Source organism: Bos indicus x Bos taurus, chromosome 15, assembly GCF_003369695.1.
Source record: "Bos indicus x Bos taurus breed Angus x Brahman F1 hybrid chromosome 15, Bos_hybrid_MaternalHap_v2.0, whole genome shotgun sequence".
NCBI classification, from domain to species: Eukaryota; Metazoa; Chordata; class Mammalia; order Artiodactyla; family Bovidae; genus Bos; species Bos indicus x Bos taurus.
Window position 1 is genome coordinate 62,019,690 of NC_040090.1, and position 20,229 is coordinate 62,039,918.

Here is a 20,229-nt window from a genome sequence, read left to right on the forward strand (position 1 = left end):
CGACCAGGAATAAAGCTGGGCCAGAAGCACAGCCCGTTTTCGAGTGTGACGAGAGCTGCCAGTAGCCCACTGCGCTTCCCAGGAACGATCTCTCGTGTCCTGTGTGCACAATGGCCTGTGACATTCCTAAGAACTGATCCTGGGGAGCTAGGAATCCACAGTTAAACCGATCTCAGAACTGCCTCTCATAGCTGCTTTCTTCACAAAGAGATTTAACTGAAACCAACCCAGGATTTATCCTCCTGAGCCCATAATCCTGGGATTGCTACAGAGTTAGCTTTAATCCAGGCTTTATGTTGTCAAAGAGGATCTGGTTACCTGAAACCTGCACAAAGAAAGAAAAGAAAGGCTAGGATGAGCAGAGTTCCTGAAGACTGGGGTCGGGGTCGGGGGAGCCTTCATTTTTTTTTTTTTTTTGCTGACAACGCTTATGGTCCAGTACCATCAGAAACCTGTCAGATTCAGACAGGACACAGAACTCATGGCAACACTTAGATAACCTTTCATATTCCATTTTAAACAGGGCTTGTATATTCAGGTGTTCATCCTGATTATTTGGGCACTAAGTATCAAAATAGCACAAGAGCAAGGTCATAGTACAGGCTGCAGTTCTGGCTGATGTCTGTAGAAACCCAAGACTCTGAACCTGAAAATTAAATTAAAGGGCTAACAGTATCAAATTATAATTTGGTTAAAGTATAGTTGATTTCTAAAGCTCCAAGTACTTCCTTGATGAAATAATATCAGAAATTACTCACTGGCTGCTTCCTGAGCTTAAATTAAATCTTCAGTATTTTCTCTATGTCAATTTGTGGGAATAAATAAAGTCTTTTGGAAGGTAGTACTAAGGCAATGTTCTATCAGCTACTGACAAACTGTAGGAAGTGCAATGATTAGCAGGAGGTAGGGGGAAGAATCTGGTATTTATTGAGTACCTATCATGATGCCAACAAAGGTCCATCTAGTCAAGGCTATGGTTTTTCCAGTGGTCATGTATGGATGTGAGAGTTGGACTGTGAAGAAAGCTCAGTGCCAAAGAATTGATGCTTTTGAACTGTGGTGTTGGAGAAGACTCTTGAGAGTCCCTTGGACTGCAAGGAGGTCCAACCAGTCCATTCTAAAGGAGATCAATCCTGGGTGTTCTTTGGAAGGAATGATGCTAAAGCTGAAACTCCAATACTTTGGCCACCTCATGCGAAGAGCTGACTCATTGGAAAAGACTCTGATGCTGGGAGGGATTGGGGGCAGGAGGAGAAGGGGATGAAAGAGGATGAGATAGCCGGATGGCATCACCGACTCAATGGACGTGAGGTTGAGTGAACTCCGGGAGTTGGTGATGGACAGGGAGGCCTGGCGTGCTGCGATTCATGGGGTTGCAAAGAGTCAGACACGACTGAGTGACTGAACTGAACTGAACTGAACCATGAATTAAACACTACTTTTGATGTTTTATATGTCTTTTAATGACTCACTAATGTATCTGGAGGGCTTCCCTGATGGCTCAGTGGTAAAGAATCTGCCTGCCAATGCAGGAGGTCTGGGTTCAATTCCTGGGTCAGGAAGATTCCCTGGAGTAGGAAATGGCAACCCATACCAGTATTCTTGCCTGGGAAATCCCATGGACAGAGGAGGGCTGGCAGGCTACACCCCGTGGGGTAACAAAAGAGTTGGACACAACTTAGCAACTAAACAACACAACAACAATATACCTAGAACGCAGCCACTGAGTTGATGTTTACTAAATGGTCATCATTATTTTCATTATCATCATCTAATTCAGTTTTCACAGAAGCACTGAAGGGTTGGTATCATCTCTGTTCTGTGGATGAGATTCAGAGAAATCATGTAACTTCTCCAAAGTCTCCATCCCTATGCCATGGCAGACCTGATTAGCAAACCCAGTAAAGGCGGTCCAAGGGCCTCCTGCTATACACTCACTCTGCAGGCAGCTGTGCCTTCTGCTTTCACAAGGGCCAGATTCCTGTCCAGGTGAGCTCCTACCCTTCAGCCAAAACAGCAGGACAGGCAAAGGGTGCCTCCAGAGCAAACCACTCTGCTCAGGGCCACAAAGGCATCAGGGTAACAGCTGGGTCTGATTACCTGGCTTACATCAAAATCCCTACCCTCTATCGAGTATCACCCTCAACCCTCCCCCGACACATTCTTGCTTAAAATCCTTCACTGGCCTCTCATTACCCGCAGGATAAAACCCAGCCTCCTCAGCTGCACTTCAGTCTGTCCTGGCTAGTCCTTACCTCTCCTTCAGCTTTGCTTACCCATTCACATTTGCCCCCCACAACCCCACGTTTAAGGTTGGTCCAAACTATGTTTGTACGGAGAAGGCAATGGCACCCCACTCCAGTACTCTTGCCTGGAAAATCTCATGGACAGGGAAGCCTGGTACGCTGCAGTCCATGGGGTCACTAAGAGTTGGACACGACTGAGCAACTTCACTTTCACTTTTCACTTTCATGCATTGGAGAAGGAAATGGCAACCCAGTCTAGTGCTCTTGCCTGGAGAATCCCAGGGATTGGGGAGCCTGGTGGGCTGCCGTCTATGGGGTTGCACAGAGTCAGACATGACTGAAGTGACTTAGCAGCAGCAAACCATGTGCAGTGCCCCAAACACACCATGTCTTCTGGCCACTCTACCTCCCTCCTGCCTCGAATCTCTTCTGAAACCTCAGCTCAAGCATCACCACCTCTTCCAGGCAGCCTTCCCTGACCCTCCCACACACCTCAGACACTGATCTCCTTGAGGACGTCCTGTGCCAGGCAATCAGTTCAACTACAAGGTGGGTGCAGCAAGTGTTCTGTGACAGGGCTACAAAGAGCTTTATGCCTTGAAGAAGTTTGCAGGAAAAAAAAAATCAAGAAGAGAGGAGAAGGAGGAGCAGCTTGCAGGTTGGTGAGACAAGCGCTAGGACGGGGGTGTGCAAGGTGCTAGGAGTGTTAGCTCAGTCTGAAGCCCATGCTCAGGGGGCTTTCCTGAGGAAAGGAGGCAAAGAGGACAGTGAGCTCAAAGGGGCTCAGGTCTCAACTAGATGCTCCAGGCAGGACGTTACAGGAATTCAGGATTGTTGGACTCAGAGTAACAGGCGCTCAACAAATCTCTGTTTGAATCAGTGAATAATGTGTCAAATTTCATCAGGCCAAGACTTATGATGATTCTAAAAGTTAATTATGCAGGGGAAGACAAGAACAAGTATTTTTCATCAGGCCAAGATAATTTTACTTAAGTAATCATAGCCTTCTTTTGGCCAATGAATAGAAGTAAGTTGTCTCTGGTGCAAAACTGCTTTGGGGTTCCTCACAGAACTTTTCACACACATTAATCACAGTTCTCGGCTTCCAGTAAAGAGGATTCTATTGCATGCTGCTGCTGCTAAGTCACTTCAGTCATGTCTGACTCTGTGCGACCCCATAGACGGAAGCCCACCAGGCTCCCCAGTCCCTGGGATTCTCCAGGCAAGAACACTGGAGTGGGTTGCCATTTCCTTCTCCAATGCATGAAAGTGAAAAGTGAAAGGGAAGTCGCTCAGTCGTATCAGACTCTTAGCGACCCCATGGACTGCAGCCTACCAGGCTCCTCCATCCATGGGATTTTCCAGGCAAGAGTACTGGAATGGGGTGCCATTGCCTTCTCTGATTCTATTGCATAAGTGATAATTGTCACCACTTTTCTGAACACCTACTCTGTGTCTAGAGCTATGCTAGGTCCTTTAGACACAATTTCTCTAATGCTAATCTGCTAGGGAAATTTTTACTTTATCTATTTTGCTAACTGTAAACCAAGACTCCAAAATGGTGAAATAATGTTCAAGGCCACCCAGACTCTAAACTACGAATATGAAATTCACTCTGTTTCCCAAACCAGTGCTCTTTCCACTCTACCACACTGTCATCTAAATAAATGCATCCCTGAGGTTTAAACAACCTCACCAAAACTCTCAGAATGGAGGTTACCTTAGCCTAAACCACTTCTCCCTGCGCAGCCAGTGCTTTGAGTCTCCTGTGTAATAACCTACACTAGGGAGCTATCTGCTAATCAAAGAAGGCTCAGCAGATGAGCAGCACCATCACCAGGGGCCTCTCAGAAAAGCAGACGCTCACGCATCACTGTGAATCCACACACTTCAAATGCAGTAGAATAGAATATGCAAAATAGGATGGAAATGCAGAATCTCAAACTCTGCTCCAGTTCTAATGAATTAGAACCTGTATTTTTACAAGATCCCTTCATCTTGTATTTTCTCTTCTCCAGCTCTGTCATCAGCTATTTGTCAAAAGAAATCACTTTTGGCTCCTCTTGCTGGAGAGTAGTTTTCAGAAATCAAAATTTGGGCACGAGGTATACTCATCCTACTGGGGGAACACTCTGGGCCCTCTCAGGAGTCGAATAGGAAATACAGGTATGTATCACACCTAGACACATACTTCCATCTACTTATCTTGACAGACAGATGGAGAAATAGACCATGAATTATCTGGATCCTGCCTCTAGCCCAGTACCACAGGGTTCACCTCTCTTCTTCCTTTTCCTTATTTGTAACTCCTTTTTCCCCACAGTGAGAAACCTGACTCTATCCACAATATATTTACTAATATTTCCTCAGTCCTAGAAAACACATCAGAATTTGACTTGCTAACCTGTACCTTGTATGGATTAGTATAGTCATTTTTAAAAATATTTGTTTATCTATTGGGCTATGCCAAGTCATAAAAATAAATTTACTAGGCAGAAATTGATATACAAGTATATAGTCCTTTTTGTCTTTAGCCTTACAGTGTACACTCAAAATACTGATTCCAAAGTGACTTAGGTTAATTCTTTTCTTTCCTCTGCCTTCAGTGTGGTTGTTATTAATTTGTAATACAGTTAAGTACATTTATTACAATTGGTAGACCATTTTGGGTTGTCCTAACATTTTGGTAGATTTTAATTAATTTGGGGGCAGGAGAAAGATTAACATGATTCCAAAAGTCAGAGCTATAGAAAAACATACATTCAGAAGTGTCATATCTCCATCTTTCTCTCTACTCCATTCCCTTTTCTCTAGTCTTTCCACCTTATTTCTATCCACTCCTATAGATAACCGATCTGATTCGTTCTACGTTACCTGGAAAAAAAGATATATGTATATTTTATTTCCCTTTTCTTCTTATGTGAAAAATAGCTAGTAATTTTTTAAAAAAATTTTACTTATTTACTGGGCCCTGCTAGGTCTTTGTTGCAGCATGTGGGATCTTCAAACTTCGTTGCATTCGGGATCTAGTTCCCTGCTGCTGCTGCTGCTGCTGCTGCTGCTAAGTCACTTCAGTCGTGTCCAACTCTGTGCAACCCCACAGATGGAAGCCCACCAGGCTCCCCCGTCCCTGGGATTCTCCAGGCAAGAACACTGGAGTGGGTTGCCATTTCCTTCTCCAATGCATGAAAGTGAAAAGTCAAAGTGAAGTCGCTCAATCGTGTCCAACTCTTTGCGACCCCATGGACTGCAGCGTTGCAGGCTCCTCCGTCCATGGGATTTTCCAGGCAAGAGTACTGGAGTGGGGTGCCATTGCCTTAGTTCCCTGACCAGGGATCAAACCCAGGTCCCCTACATTGGGAGCTTGCAGTCTTAGCCACTGGGTACCAGGGAAGTCCCCAAAATAGCATTAAGCACTGATATTCCCTGGTGGCTCAGATGGTAAAGTATCTGCCTGCAATACAGAGACCCAGGTTCAAGATTGGGTTTGGAAGATCCCCTGGAGGAGGGCATGGCAACCCACTCCAGTATTCTTGCCTGGAGAATTCCATGGACAGAGGAGCCTGGTGAGCTACAGTCCATGGGGTCGCAAAGAGTCAGACGCAACTAACATACACACATTCTTTTTACACCTGCATTTTTCACTTCGCTTCAGTTAATATTTGCTTAATATATTCTGGAAATCACTCCAAATTGGTCTAGAAATCTTCCTTATTTTACAGCTACATGGTACTCCATTATGTAGATATATCATAATTTAGTCAGTCTTCTATATGGGAATTCAGAGGTTTTTTTTCAATATTTTGCAGTTAAAAACAGTGCAGCAATGAATAACATTATGCATATGTATTTTCATGTTGATTGAGGTCTATCTTCAGGGTAGATTCAAAGAAGATAGCTAAGTGAATATAGATACATTAAGTAGATAACTTCATTCAGTTCAGTCGCTCAGTCGTGTCCAGCTCTTTGCGACCCCATGAATCGCAGCACGCCAGGCCTCCCTGTCCATCACCAACTCCCGGAGTTCACTCAGACTCACGTCCATCGAGTCAGTGATGCCATCCAGCCACCTCATCCTCTGTCGTCCCCTTCTCCTCCTGCCCCCAGTCCCTCCCAGCATCAGAGTCTTTTCCAATGAGTCAACTCTTCGCATGAGGTGGCCAAAGTACTGCAGTTTCAGCTTTAGCATCATTCCTTCCAAAGAAATCCCAGGGCTGATCTCCTTCAGAATGGACTGGTTGGATCTCCTTGCAGTCCAAGGGACTCCTTCAAGAGTCTTCTCCAACACCACAGTTCAAAAGCATCAATTCTTCGGCGCTCAGCCTTCTTCACAGTCCAACTCGCACATCCATACATGACCACAGGAAAAACCATAGCCTTGACTAGATGGACCTTTGATGGCAAAGTAATGTCTCTGCTTTTGGATATGCTATCTAGGTTGGTCATAACTTTCCTTCCAAGGAGTAAGCGTCTTTTCATTTCATGGCTGCAGTCACCATCTGCAGTGATTTTGGAGCCCCAAAAAATAAAGTCTGACACTGTTTCCCCGTCTATTTCCCGATAACTTCATTAGATATTGCCAAATTCCCCACCAAAAGCATTGTATCTATTTGCATTCCCATCAGCAATGCATGAGAGTGCATTTTCCCACAGTCTTGCCAATAGAATATGTTGTCACACTTTTAAATTTTTGCTAATATGATAGGTGACAAATTGTATCTTAGTGCTGTTTATATTTTAGTTATGAATTTGAGCCTCTTTTGGTAGGTTTAAGAATTCAATTTAAATTCATCCTTATCTTTATATATTTTGTATATGTACATGAATTACCTGTTCACATCTCTCCCATTTTTCTATCTTTTGTACCTTCATTTAAGAGCTCTTATTTATTAGAGATGTTACCCTTTTGTCTTTGATACATGTTGCAGAAATTTCCCAGTTCGTCGGTGATCTCCCTTTCGGGATATTTATATTTATGTATTTGGCTGCCTCCCGGGTGGTGCAGCGGTAAAGAATCCACCTGCCAATGCAGGAGACTCAGGTTTGATCCCTGGGTCGGGGGAAAGGCAACCCACTCTAATATTCTTGCCTGGAGAATCCCATGGATAGAGGAGCCTGGTGGGCTACAGTCCACAGGTTGCAGCGTCGGACACGATTGAGTGACTGAGCACACACACACATTTCTTGGGCTGTGCTGGGTCTCAGTTGCAGCACATGGGTCTTTAGTTGAGGCACGCAGGAGCTTTTAGTTGCAGTATGTGGGATCTAGATCCTGACCAGACATCGAACCCAGGCCTCCTGCATTAGGAGTGTGCAGTCTTAGCCCTGGAGCACCAGGGAAGTCCCTATTAGTCATCTTTTGACTTAGTTTATGGTGGTTTTCTGGCTATGAAAAGAATTTTATTTTTATATAATCAAATTACTGATATTTCATTCCTCTGAATTTTGGGTGATGGCTAGAAAGGCTTTCCCTACACTAACGTGAAAGAATTCGCTTCTGCTTTTTCTCTAGTTCTCATATGGTTTCAAAATTGCTTACATTTATATCCCTGTTCCATCTAGAATTTATTCTTCTGTATAATGTGAGATATAGATCCAACTTAACTTTTTAAAAAATGGCTACCCAGTTGTTCCAGCACCATTTACTAAAGTCAATCTTTACCCCAGGGATTTGAGATGCTGCCTTTCAGTTCAGTTCAGTCGCTCAGTCGTGTCCAACTCTTTGCAACCCCATGAACCGCAGCATGCCAGGCCTCCCTGTCCATAACCAACTCCCGGAGTCCACCCAAACCCATGTCCATCGAGTCGGTGACGCCATCCAGCCATCTCATCTTGTGTCGTCCCCTTCTCCTCCTGCTCTCAATGTTGCCTTTATCATACGCTAAATTTCCATAGTTCCTGGGTCTCCTCCTGGACTGCACAGTCTGTATCACTTGTACATTTGCTCATTCATGGACCAGTACCAAAATGTTTTATTTGTAGAGGTTATATAGTATAATTTAAGATCTGGTACAGCTGGTCCCCCCCACCGCCCCCACTGCCCTGAAATTTTTCTCTTTTTAATATTTTCTTGAATATTCTTACAAATTTATTTCTCCATACAAACTTCAGTATATACTTATCTAACTTTCAAAAAAAAGCCTGTTAGAACTTTTATTGGGATTATATTAAATTTATAAATTGATATAGAGAGAACCATCATTTATATGTTGTTGAACCATCCTACTCAAGAATAAGGAATGTCTTTCATTTGTTCAAATGAGTCTTTCCGGAGAGTTTTAAAGTTTTTCTCCTGTAAGTTATACACATTTCCTGTTAAGTTCATTTCTAAGTATTGAATTCTTCTTAATTGAGATTAAATGAGGTTTTCTCTACCATCACTTTCTCTAATTGGTTACTCTGTGTATGTGAAAGCTGTTAATTTCAGTAGGTTCATTTTATATTCTGTTATCTTATCTTTTATTGAGTTTCATTGAGTTTTATCAACAATTCTCAATAATTTCCAGGATTATTACCACATCATCTACAAAAAGAAATAGTCTTTACTAAGCTTTATGCCTCTAATCAATTTCTATATACCTCTGGTACAACGTTGACTAGTAGTGGAGATATTGGGCATTCTTCCCTTGTTTCTGGACTCAGAGAAAATACTTGAAGTGTTTCCCAGTTTGGAAAGTGAATGGTTTCTGGAATAAAGTATATAAATTTTTATCATGTTAAGAAAGAATTCATCGAGTATTATTTTCTTTTTTTTTCTTTTATTTTTATCACGCACTACAAAATATACTGCATGCTACACAATACACTGCATAACCTTCTAACAGGGGTAGACGAGCATAACCTAGCTATTTCTCATCAATCAAGAAAATGCTCTCTTAATCAATGTTCTCCAAACCCTTCAACACATAATGATGATCAACTCCAGAGATGCACCTATCTCTTTCCATCAAACTTCACCAATGTGAATAATGGGCAACCCTTTTCCCCTTGTTCCCATTAGTGAATCCACGGATGTGTGCAGCGGCCATTTCTGGAATGAAGTATGTGGCCATGAGGACAATCCCAGGGAGAATCTCGAATTACACCGTCACTGCTCTGTTCCCAAGCAAGTCTTATTTTCTTCAGTGGTTTTATAATGAACGGATGTTGAATTTTGATGAAAGTTTTGTCATAATTTATGGAGACAATTCTGATTATTTTTCCTGATAATATTCCATTATTATGGAATACATGGATTTCTTAAAAATGAACCTACCTTGCATTCCTGTGGTTAACCCTACTTGATCATAATGAATTACACTTTAATGTGATGTTGAACTTTGTTCACTAATACAATATATATATTAGAGCTATATTAGTACTACATTTGTTGTACTTTTTCATGGTTGCTCATTGTTTAGTCATGTCCAACCCTTTAAGGGCACCATGAACTGTAGTTCCTCTGTCCATGGGATTTTCCAGGCAAGAATACTGGAGTGGGTAGCCATTCCCTCCTCCAAGGACTCTTCCCTACCCAGGAATCAAATCCATGTCTCCTCTGTCTCCTGCACTGAAAGTAGATTCTTTACCCACTGAGCCACTGGGGTCTTCTTTTCACAGGTATTCATAAGTAATATTTGTCTGTAGTTTCCTTTTTTGCACTACCAGGTAGATACATTTTTAAAAAGAAGGAGCAAGTTTCTCCTTTGTTTCATTCTCTGACATCATCTGTAGAGCACTGGGGCTATCTGATAAGTAGAGGTTTGGTAGAATTCCCCTGTGAAATAATCTAGGCTGGTACTTTTTTTGAGGAATAGTTCCTTATTAAAGTTCTCTATTTCTTTCACAGAAATTGGTCTGTTTAAATATCCTGTCTCTGTCAATTTTAGTAATCAGAATTTCCCTTAGAAATTATTAATCTCATCAAGGTTTTAAAGTTTATTTGCACAGACATGCAAAGACTCTTACAGTTTTGTTTGTTTCAACGGTTATTTCTCCACTGTCATTTTTTTATTTTGTATATTTGTGCTTCCTCCTTTTTCATCATGTTAGCTACCAGTTTGTCTATTTTTATAATTTTTTCCCCAAAATCTTAAAAACAAAATGGTTTCAAGAATTATTGCTATTCTGGCCTAAATCCCTCTAAAACCGTAATACTTAGAACGAAACACAATACCCTGGCTATAAAATCAGACAGTCAACTTTCTCATCCAAGACATTTCATACTCTTTTTCCCTCTCTTCCCATTCTTCCTCTTCTTCTTCTTTTTTTGTTACCACCTCACACTGTTGACTCACACAATATTATCAACCAACTCCCCTCCCCAAATTTTTAACATATTCTGCGGTGAGGCCAATCTCTTCCATTTTCATTCTTGTATAACTGGCCTTCTTGATGCATATTTAACAAATTTCAACTTATTAGATCCCATCTCACAAGATACTTCCAGACCCTGTCATTTCATGTATTCATTTATTCAAATTCAACCAACATTGCCAGGCATTGTGCCAGGCCCACTGTTTACAGGCATATAAATAACTCTGATACAAAGTGATCACTGCAACAATGGAGCAATGTTTTTAAAATCCTATCTATGCACAAAAGGAGTAACAGGGTGAAAGGATGAGGACATCACGGGAGGGTCAAGAGGGAAGAAGACATCTGTCTATTCTTTAAGGATATTTGCCAGGTGGGGAATAGAAGGACATCCCAGGGAGAGGTGATTTTAGAAAAAAGAAAGGAAGAGCCTGAAGGTATATGGTATCTTGGAGGAATGGCCAGTTAACAAATTTGTGTATGGGCCGAGCTGTGAGTGGCAGGTGGCGATGATTAAGAAATAGGTCAGCACAAGACCTACCAGAACTTAGATTTAAGTCTTAAAGAGTTTTAACAGGAAAGCATGGAGCCTTGCAACAGGAAAGTGAAACTGTGAGACTTGTATCTTAGAAAGGTCACTCTGGACGCACTAGAATATGACAGCCTAAACTGAAGCAGTACAGTGAGAAAAGGATAAACTGCAGAAATAAGTCAGAGAGATGACTGCCAAGAGGCAGGCAGTAACAATGAGAGAGACAGTCCAAAAAAGTCGCACCTGAATGGATGGTGATGCTTTAACCGAGATGAGAGCATGTGAAGAGCAAGTATTGGGGGGCGGGGCACGGGAAGCGGGGCGAAGCAAACAGTTTGGTTTTGAACAAGAGCCTGAGCCATCTGCAAAACATCAGAGTAGAGATGTTCTGCCGCCAATTGGCAAAATCCAGGTCCAGGGCACAAGAGATGGGTGTGGGGTGGGAGTGAGATGCTTGAGAGTATCTGTGTATGAGAGAGCAGGGACCGCTCTGGGATAACAACACCATCTGCTCAGAGCTTACTGCGTGCCAGGTGCTGTGCTGGGCACTGAACCACGTCTTTTCATATATATATAGTGCGTGTGTATGTGTACAGTTGACCCTTGAACAACACAGGTTTGAATTACATGGATCCACTTACACAGATTTTTTCAGTAGTAAACGCTGTGGTACTATATGATCCACGGTCAGCTGATGCACTTGTGAAGGAACCGTGGGTGCAAAAGCCTGACTCTAGGTTACACAGTTTTCCACGATGCATGGGGGTGGCACCCCTAACCCCCATGTTGTTCAAGGGTCAAATATACAAATATTTACTCCCCCCTCCAACACTGATCAGAGATGTGGAACTACTATCACCAAATTACAGATGTGCAAACCAAGGTTCAGAGCAGCAATGAGCCCAGAGTCACAGGACAGGTAAGGACAAGGATCTCAACCCCATGCTGACTTCACATCCTGGGCTTTACAGCACTCCCCAAAGTAAGTCGAACTACAAGAAGTTATTCAGCAGCAAAGGGAGTAGGGAGTGGGGGGAGGATACCGAAGGGAGAGAAGACGATGAAAATGCAGAGTGCTTGTCCCTGTCGGCCGCTGAATGAGGCCCTCGATGTGCACCACCTCCTTTAATCCTCATATCCAGTCAATAAAGTTGATATTATCGGCCCCATATAGGAAAACTTGCTCCAGATAAAAGCACTGGTGAGAGGTGAACATGGAATCTGAACCCGCTCCATCTTACTCTAAAGAATGTATTATTTCTATCATAGCAAAGCAAGCATACAGGGACTTCCCCGGTGGTCCACTGACTCTGCACTCCCAACGCAGAGGGCCTGGGTTTCATCTGTGGTCAGAGAGGGAAGTACATCCCACATGCCACAACTATGAGTTCACACGCCGCAACTAAAGATTCCACATGCCGCAACAAGGATCAAAGATCTCGAGTGCCACAACTAAGACCCGGTGTGGCCCAATAAATAAATAAATATTAAAAAGGAAAGGAAAGAAAAGCACACAATGAGAGAAAAGGAAGGAATACTCAGTGCAGAGGCTGGGGTACATCAACATCAAAGGGACAAGTGAAGTGAGCAGCAAAAAAATTATTTGGGGGAGTTCCCTGGTGGCCTGGTGGTTAGAATTCCAGGCTTTCACTGCTGTGACGCAGGTTCTATCCCTGGTGGAGGAACTGAGATTCAGCAAAAAAAAAAAAAAATTATTTTCAAACACGCAATCAGAGGGAGAGGAGAAGAATCAGGAGAAAGTGTCATGTGGGAATCCAAGACCAGAGAATGTCAGGACATTGACAAGAAGGTCAAATGCGGTAGAAAGTCAGACTGAGGACTGGAAAGCCCACTTCATTTAACATTTAAGAGGCTTTGGTGACCTTTCTGAGAACTGACATCAGAGCCAGGGCGGGGTGGGGTGAAAAGTCAGATGGCAGGGAGAAAACATCAGGGAGCAGGAAAACAGAGACAGTGAGCGGGGGAGAGAGGGTATTCATTGGAGAGGATGGTGGGAAGGAATGAGGGGATTTCAGGATGAGAGGACACTTGCAGGCTGAGATGGGGGATTGGTGAAGGAGAAACAGATACAGAGGGACGGCAGGAATGACGCGGCGAGGTTTCAGAGGAGGGGAAGAGGCCTCTTCCTGCTCTGATGACGAGAGGCAGGAGTAGGGACCTCTGTGGGGAAGCAAGGAGGTGAAGAAGACGGCTGTTGAAGGAGCTCAGATCCCACTGCCCCTCTACCCATGATGAAGTGGGCAGGTCTGTCTGTTGAGAGTGAAAGGGACAGGGAGAGCGAAGGCGGCTTCAGTAAAGGGACCCTGTGCAAAGCTGAAAAGAGCTAAAGGTTTGCTGGCCACACCAAGGACTCAGCTGGTGCTGGAAATCATAATTCTGTAATTGAGTCAATCCACTAGGTTATGTGATTTCCTCTGGAAGTGCTTAGCAGGCCTAGACCCTGAGTAGAAGCAGCCAGAAATAGGCTAATGCAGGACCAGAAATGGGGCTTCCCTGGTAGCTCAGCAGGTAAAAATCCGCCTGCAATTCAGGAGACTCCAATTCGATTCCTGGTTCAGGAAGATCCCCTGGAGAAGGGATAGGCTACTCACTCCAGTATTCTTGCGGTTCCCTGGTGGTTCAGACGGTAAAGAATCCACCTGCAATGTGGGAGAGCTGGGTTTGATCCCTGGATTGGGAAGATCCTCTGGAGGAGGGCATGGCAACCCACTCCAGTATTCTTGCCTGGAGAATCCCCATGGACAGAGAAGCCTACAGTCTGTGGGGTCACAAAGAGCTGGACACGACTGAGTGACTAAGCACAGCACAGCACAGGACCAGAAATAGCCAGAGGAGAGGCAGCTCAACCAGGGCAAAGGCAGTGAGGACAGTGGTGGTGAGAGTGTGCGTGAACGGACTGATCATGGAATCTACACCAGGGAAAAGAAACCAAAGGAAAGTTATACACTGAGAAAGTGGAGAGGAGTAAGGAGAAGAGAAGTTGATGTGACTGAAAATAAGTTGAATGGGAATGTAAGAATGTGGGAATTGGGGCTTTGAGCAGGCTGGAGTTTCAGAGTTTGAGACTTCAGGTTTAGGACAATTCTGTGGAATGAGTTTCCAGCATGTGGCTTCAGTATGTGGCCTAAGTGAGGTGGCGCTGGATGGGGGATAATCATGGCAGTGGGGAATGTCAAGCGACCAGGAGGCTGGACCATCTTCACCGTGGACCCTGAAGTCAATCCAGGAGAACTGTAGATGGTAAGATGTTGAGGCTATCTGCTATTCTGCCCAAATTCACATGATTTTAAAAACTGATAAGCATGCCTTCAGTGAAATTACTGATTAAAAAAATTTCAGCTGAAGAAAAGTCCTTGTCAGGTCATTACTATGACTCCTTGTTGATCTATTAAGTGGCATCTAACATAGAAACCAGAGAGTCACAACGGAGTGGAGCGGTGCTTGTCCACAGGTTAAGGGTCACATTGACTTCAGGCCTCCACCCCTCCCTTTAAATCTAAGTTGGGAACCAACCACTAAACTAAGCCTCGATTTGTCTCTTCTTTAACTTGAAGATGCCTGGGTCACAAACAGCTGGACACAACTTAGCAGCTGAGCACGTATGCACGCACGCACGCACGCACCTGAACTTCTCACCCAGGGGCCAGGCAAGACTTCACTCTTGCTATGAACACCTAGTGCTGGCTCTGAAACAAGCTGATTTGAAGGACAAAGTAGAAACTTGTGAGGACCAGCGATGCTGCCCACTTTCCTTCCCCCACAACGATATCTGTCTTAAAAGAGGCCTGTGGTGCAAGCCCAGGCCCTGACTATTCCTGCTGCTTGCTTTACAACTGACTAGCGCTGTCCCTGCGGCAGAAGAAATACCAGGTGCTTTCTGTAAGAGGCTGTTGCCCTTTGGGAGGTAGACTAGGAGTCTGAGTTTGAGTTTTCTCCTCCTTTTTGCTTCCTCACGTTTTTCCACAGTATAACTCCTTTGAAAATCAGATATGCAAAATAAGGAAAAGCAGGGCTTCTCTATTAGGGCAGCGGGGAAGGAATCCATAGGCCAGTTCATTCACTTTCCTTTTCCTCTACCTTCGCCCACCCCTACTCAGACCCCCAGCTATCGGAAGTAACTCCTTAGGGATTCTTTCAGCAGGTAGGGGGCGGGGGGAAACACTGGATTTTGTTTCCTTCTGGCACGGTCATTTTATGTCTATTATTCAGTGAAGACAAGATGCAACAGATTCCAAAATACGAAAATATCTTGGTTATTAAGAAATACATCTTGAGCATGCCCCCAGGTCTTGATCTGTTTCCAACAACAGCTGGAGAAACACAGTAGCACCACAGTCAGGTTCAAATCAGGCCCCTGGGTATTGTAGCTCACAGTTCTTGGGGGTATCCGCCCAGTTCACAATGATATCTTCTCTAGAAACATCCCTCCTCTGCAAACACAGGGCTGGGCCCCAGGACCAGCTGGTCTCATGTAACCCCATTCACTGGCCACAGGTGATTGTCTCGATGAGTTGATTGGTTGAATCCAGTCAATTCCTGGAATTTTTTGATTTGGCATTTAGGAATAGAATCAATCTTCTCTCTGACAAAGTTGTAAGATATAAAATTTAGATGTTCCCATAAGCCATGGTGCCCACCTGAGAAAGGAAAGTCATCTGGAGTGAGAAGGAACAGGGCTACCCACAGAAAGAAGCAGAGATAAAGAGACAGAGAGCAGAGGGAGAGATCCTGCCAGTGTTTGAGTTCTTGGTTTTCACGTTTCTGAGAACCTGCCCCATTCTTGCCCTTTCTACGGTTTAGTTTTCCAGCCTTCCCTTGGACTCCACGAGTCAGTAAATTCCACTTTCTGTCTCTGCCAGTTCAAGATGGGTTCTTGACACTTAACAACCAAACTAGTAAAGAAACCAACACAATCAAACAAAGTCAGTGACAGCACAGATCTAATCTCAGTCCAGAATTAACACCTCTAACTTGTTCTGAGGGAGCTAGAAGGATGTCTGTATAATCATGAAGTCTACAAAGACTGGGAGTTTTTATGACAACCTGAGTCAGGCCTCAGAAGGAGGAAAAGTAGACATAGCCAGACACAAAGCAGTGTGAGCAGGATTTTACCTTGATGACACTGGACTGCTCTAAAAGTTTTGAAAGCAGTGGTCACACCAGGGAATGGCTGGAGGTATCTCCGTCAGTTTCCTCCTGGTCACTCCAACTAACAATGTGTTAAAACTCTTCCAGGATAAACAATCCTGTCCACATTCTTCCTTTGTACAAGAAGGCTTGACCTTGAAAGCTTTCTTGTCACCAAATGTAACTTTCCTTCTGTTTTCCTTTGGGAGCCGCACTTGCTTCCAAACAACTGTGTACACTCAGCCTCTGCTCTCTATCTCCTCTGAGCCTCTAGGTCAAAGAGAATTCCTACAGGGGGTTAGGCAGTTAGACTTGCAAAAGCACCACCTGGGCTTCACCGGGAAGTCTGTGAGACCTAGTGTTCGCAGTGTAGAAACATCCAAGGTTTTGGCTCCCTGGCTCCCTGTTAGCAAGCAAGAAAGGCAAACACGAAAAGCAGAGGACTCTTGTGATGCACTGGAGACGGAGCTCAGGAGGAGACCTGAATGGCTCAGGAAGGAAATCAGCTCTGCCGTGAAACCAGATACCTGTTCAGAACTCTGAGATCCTCCAGCTGCAGCAGAATGAGATGGGGGTGGAAACGCTGCTGCAAAACGGAGAGGAAAGCAGGAGTTTGGAAATCTTGAGTTATTACTGGCCTAAATTCTGCCAGTAAAATAATGCAATATTATATTTCTTTCCTATTAACTCTTTCAGGCCTTTACTGAATCAGGAAAAGCTGTTCATTGAGCCTGGTGGGTAATTAGGTAAAAATAAAGTTCATAAGTAAAAATATCACTAACCGTCTTCTTCCCTGTACGGGCAGAGCTCTTTGTATTCCTGTTCAGCCCAGTGATCAAAGAATAATGTATCAGAAAGCAAAGAGCTGAAAACTTTCTGAAAGCGATCATCTGCTAACCTTATTTCAGGCCTCGCTGGTGGCTCAGTGGTAAAGAATCCACCTGCAATGCAGGAGATGAGGGTTCCATCCCTGGGTCCGGAAGATCCCCTGGAGGAGGGCATGGCAACCCACTCCAGCATTCTTGCCTGGAGAATCCCATGGACAGAGGAGCCTGGCGGGCTACAGTCCATAGGGTCGAAAAAGCGGGACACAACTGAAGTGACTGAGCACGCACACATACAGTCTTATTTTAAAATTTCCAGGGGTCTTTCCTGGTGGTCCAGTGGCTAAGACTCCATACTCCCAACGCAGGGCGCCTAGGTTCAATCCCCAGTCAGAGAACTAGATCCCACACGCCGCAACTAAAAGACTGTGCATGCCACAACTAAAATATCCGACGTGACACAACAGAACAAATAAATACTTTTTTTAACAAAAATTAAAAAATAAAATTTCCATTTGTTATAGGTTCCACAAATACTTTATTCCTTCACTAGTATACATTCCCAAGTAAGTGCTCAATAAATGCATGTTAACGGATGAATGATCACTGTATGATCTACAAGTGTTCCTTACCCTGGAAACAGGGCCTGGAGCCCACCATTAGGGCCTTTGGGATTGGTTCCCTACCCCCTTACCATATCTGATCACCAAAGGTTATGTCCATGACCACTCACATGGGGCCTGGTATGGAGATAACAAATAAGGAAATACACTCAGGAAAGCGTGTGAGTTGGAACCTCTAGTAGATAACAAGAAAATACACTCAGGAGAGCGTGTGAGTTGGAACCTTTAGTTCTCACAGCCTAGGCAGCGAGGCCAGTCATGGCGGCTGACAACCATCCAGGGCTCCCCCGCCTCTCGGAACCGCCTGAGGGGGTGGCACCTGGCAAACAGCGCCCTGTCGCTGGCTCCACACGCCTGGCCAGGCCATCACTCACAAGGAGGAACATAAAACTGCCTGATAGCCTGCCGCCAGGGAGCATCTGTTTAGCTGGCACTGACTCCTGTGGGAACACAGCCAAGGAGCCTGGGCGAGGAGAGCAGAAATCAGTCAGGATAGAAGAAAGAAGGTTAGGGGGCGTGGGGCTCGGTTACCCTGAAGACTTAACAGGCCTTTAATTTCTACAGCAAAGCACAGAGGAATTCATTGTGGAAATGACTGAGCGCCTCTGGCTGGCCCACACTGCAAATCCCGCTCCACGGAAGAAGGCAGGGGGCTCTCAGGAGAGATGGCCCCGCAGTTGCTCCCCCTGCCGATTCCCTTCCTCACTGCTTCTGTGTCCCCATGAAGGCACCACACTGCACAACGGCTCTTCCTGTATGTCTCAGGGCCTGGCGGGCAGATGACTCTCCATGTGGGATGTAAATTTCTATTTTTCCAGTTGGAGGGAAACGTGTGGGAAACGTGTAGGAAAAGTCTTCCAAGTCGTCTGTTAAAAAGGTTAGGGCTCAGACAACTGACTTCCTGTCGACCAACATTGTAATAAATCATTCCCACAACTTCTGGTCTCTCGGGCCATGACGCTGCAGCCAGGCACAGGCTGGCTCTGCCTGACAAGCAAGATTTCTGTATCGTCACAATTTTCCCAAGGTTCCACTCTGGACACTTGCTCTATGTTCCCTGGCCTGTGAGCTCCGCTTAGGCACGGATTCTGTGTTATTTGCCATCCATTTCCAGAGCCTGGCACGGTGCCTGGCAAACACAGTAATTCACTGGATGTCTGTGGAATGAGTGCCTGTGTGCATGTTTACCAAACGAGCAGGAAAAGGAAAAAGTCTGGCCTCAGTGATCAGGTCGGTTGGTAAGTATTTGGTGCTTTTCATGATATCATTAAATAAAAGATATCTCTATGATCTCCCACAAGCACCACCTCTTTTATGATGCTTACCACATTAAACATCCCACGTGGTTCTTTTAGCACATCTATAAATCTCTCCCTATAAATTTCTTGGAAGCAGAGACGAGGTGTTTTTTCAATTATTTTATCCATCCTCTCAATAATGAACCCAATAATGAACAAAGCAGCTAAATGAATGAATGTCTACTGCCAAAACATACTATAGTCTCAGGTCTGTCAAAACCTTTCAACACAAACACCAAAGTCTTTTTTTTTTTTTAAAAGAAAGTTCAGCCCCTAGAAAAAACACTGCCAGAAATTCATGTTGGCACATGAATCAAAGACAACATTCATATGACAACATCAATACCAAGAGGCAGAGAAAACAAATAGCTTTGAGGCAGAGGCAGAATGGGGAAATTGTGACCCACAGAAAGCCTGGCCAGGAGACACAGGAGACAGGGAATGACAGCCAGGGTGAGCCGCAGAGTGAGGCAGGAGCCAAAGCTTGTGGATAATTCACAATGCAGATCCGCCATGTCAGTATAAGGCACTGTACTGACAGCTGTGACATGGATCAATCCTGTGGAGAATTTGTTAGGTGTGTGGACGCAAGGGCTTTCTTCACGGAAGGTGGTAGAAGAAAATTCTGTTGTGCATATTCAGGCAGGATGGCAATCAGACTGAGACCAGAGGCCAATCGTGAAGAAAGGGAAGCCTTGATTCAGAGGGCAGGATTTTGCTGCTGCAGGGTTCCCTTATAATTAACCAATTAGGGCCACAGCTTCATTTCCTCTGGCAGTTTTCTCTGCCATAGAGAATGAGGTCACAGCCCTAACCACATAGACCTATAAAGCATCTGGGTGATAAAGAACAGCTTCAGATATGCTTGGCTCATTCCCAGGAGACGACTGGATACATATGTGGTATTCTTAGCTCCAGGGGGAAGAGTTTCTCAGAGAAATTGAAATGTATTTTGACAACAGCTTTTAAGTCCCTCTTTACACCCTGATCATATGACTCTAACAGAAGGGACTGAACATTACTGGATTTATTAAGCAACCCAAGAGGCTGGAAAAGGTCAAACAGGGCCCATCAACTCTGAAATGACCAACTGTATCATTATTCAGTAGCACTACGTGTGATACCATATGTGAAAAGCATTATTTAATGTATTATGTATATCAAAGAATTATTTAAACTATAAGGGATCAATGAGATTAAATGTATTACTATTAGTATTATTTACATGATGTCAATTTCTCAGAGAAAACTAAAGTACCTATT

The 20,229-nt window shown here is 44.2% G+C and overlaps 1 protein-coding gene and 1 pseudogene across 4 annotated transcripts in view; both read right to left on the reverse strand.

Moving 5' to 3' along the window:
• DIXDC1 (DIX domain containing 1) overlaps nucleotides 1-20,229 on the reverse strand; it is a 79,128-nt gene that overhangs the window by 47,651 nt on the left and 11,248 nt on the right. The window lies entirely within an intron of this gene.
• LOC113905861 lies at nucleotides 9,045-9,325 on the reverse strand (annotated as a pseudogene).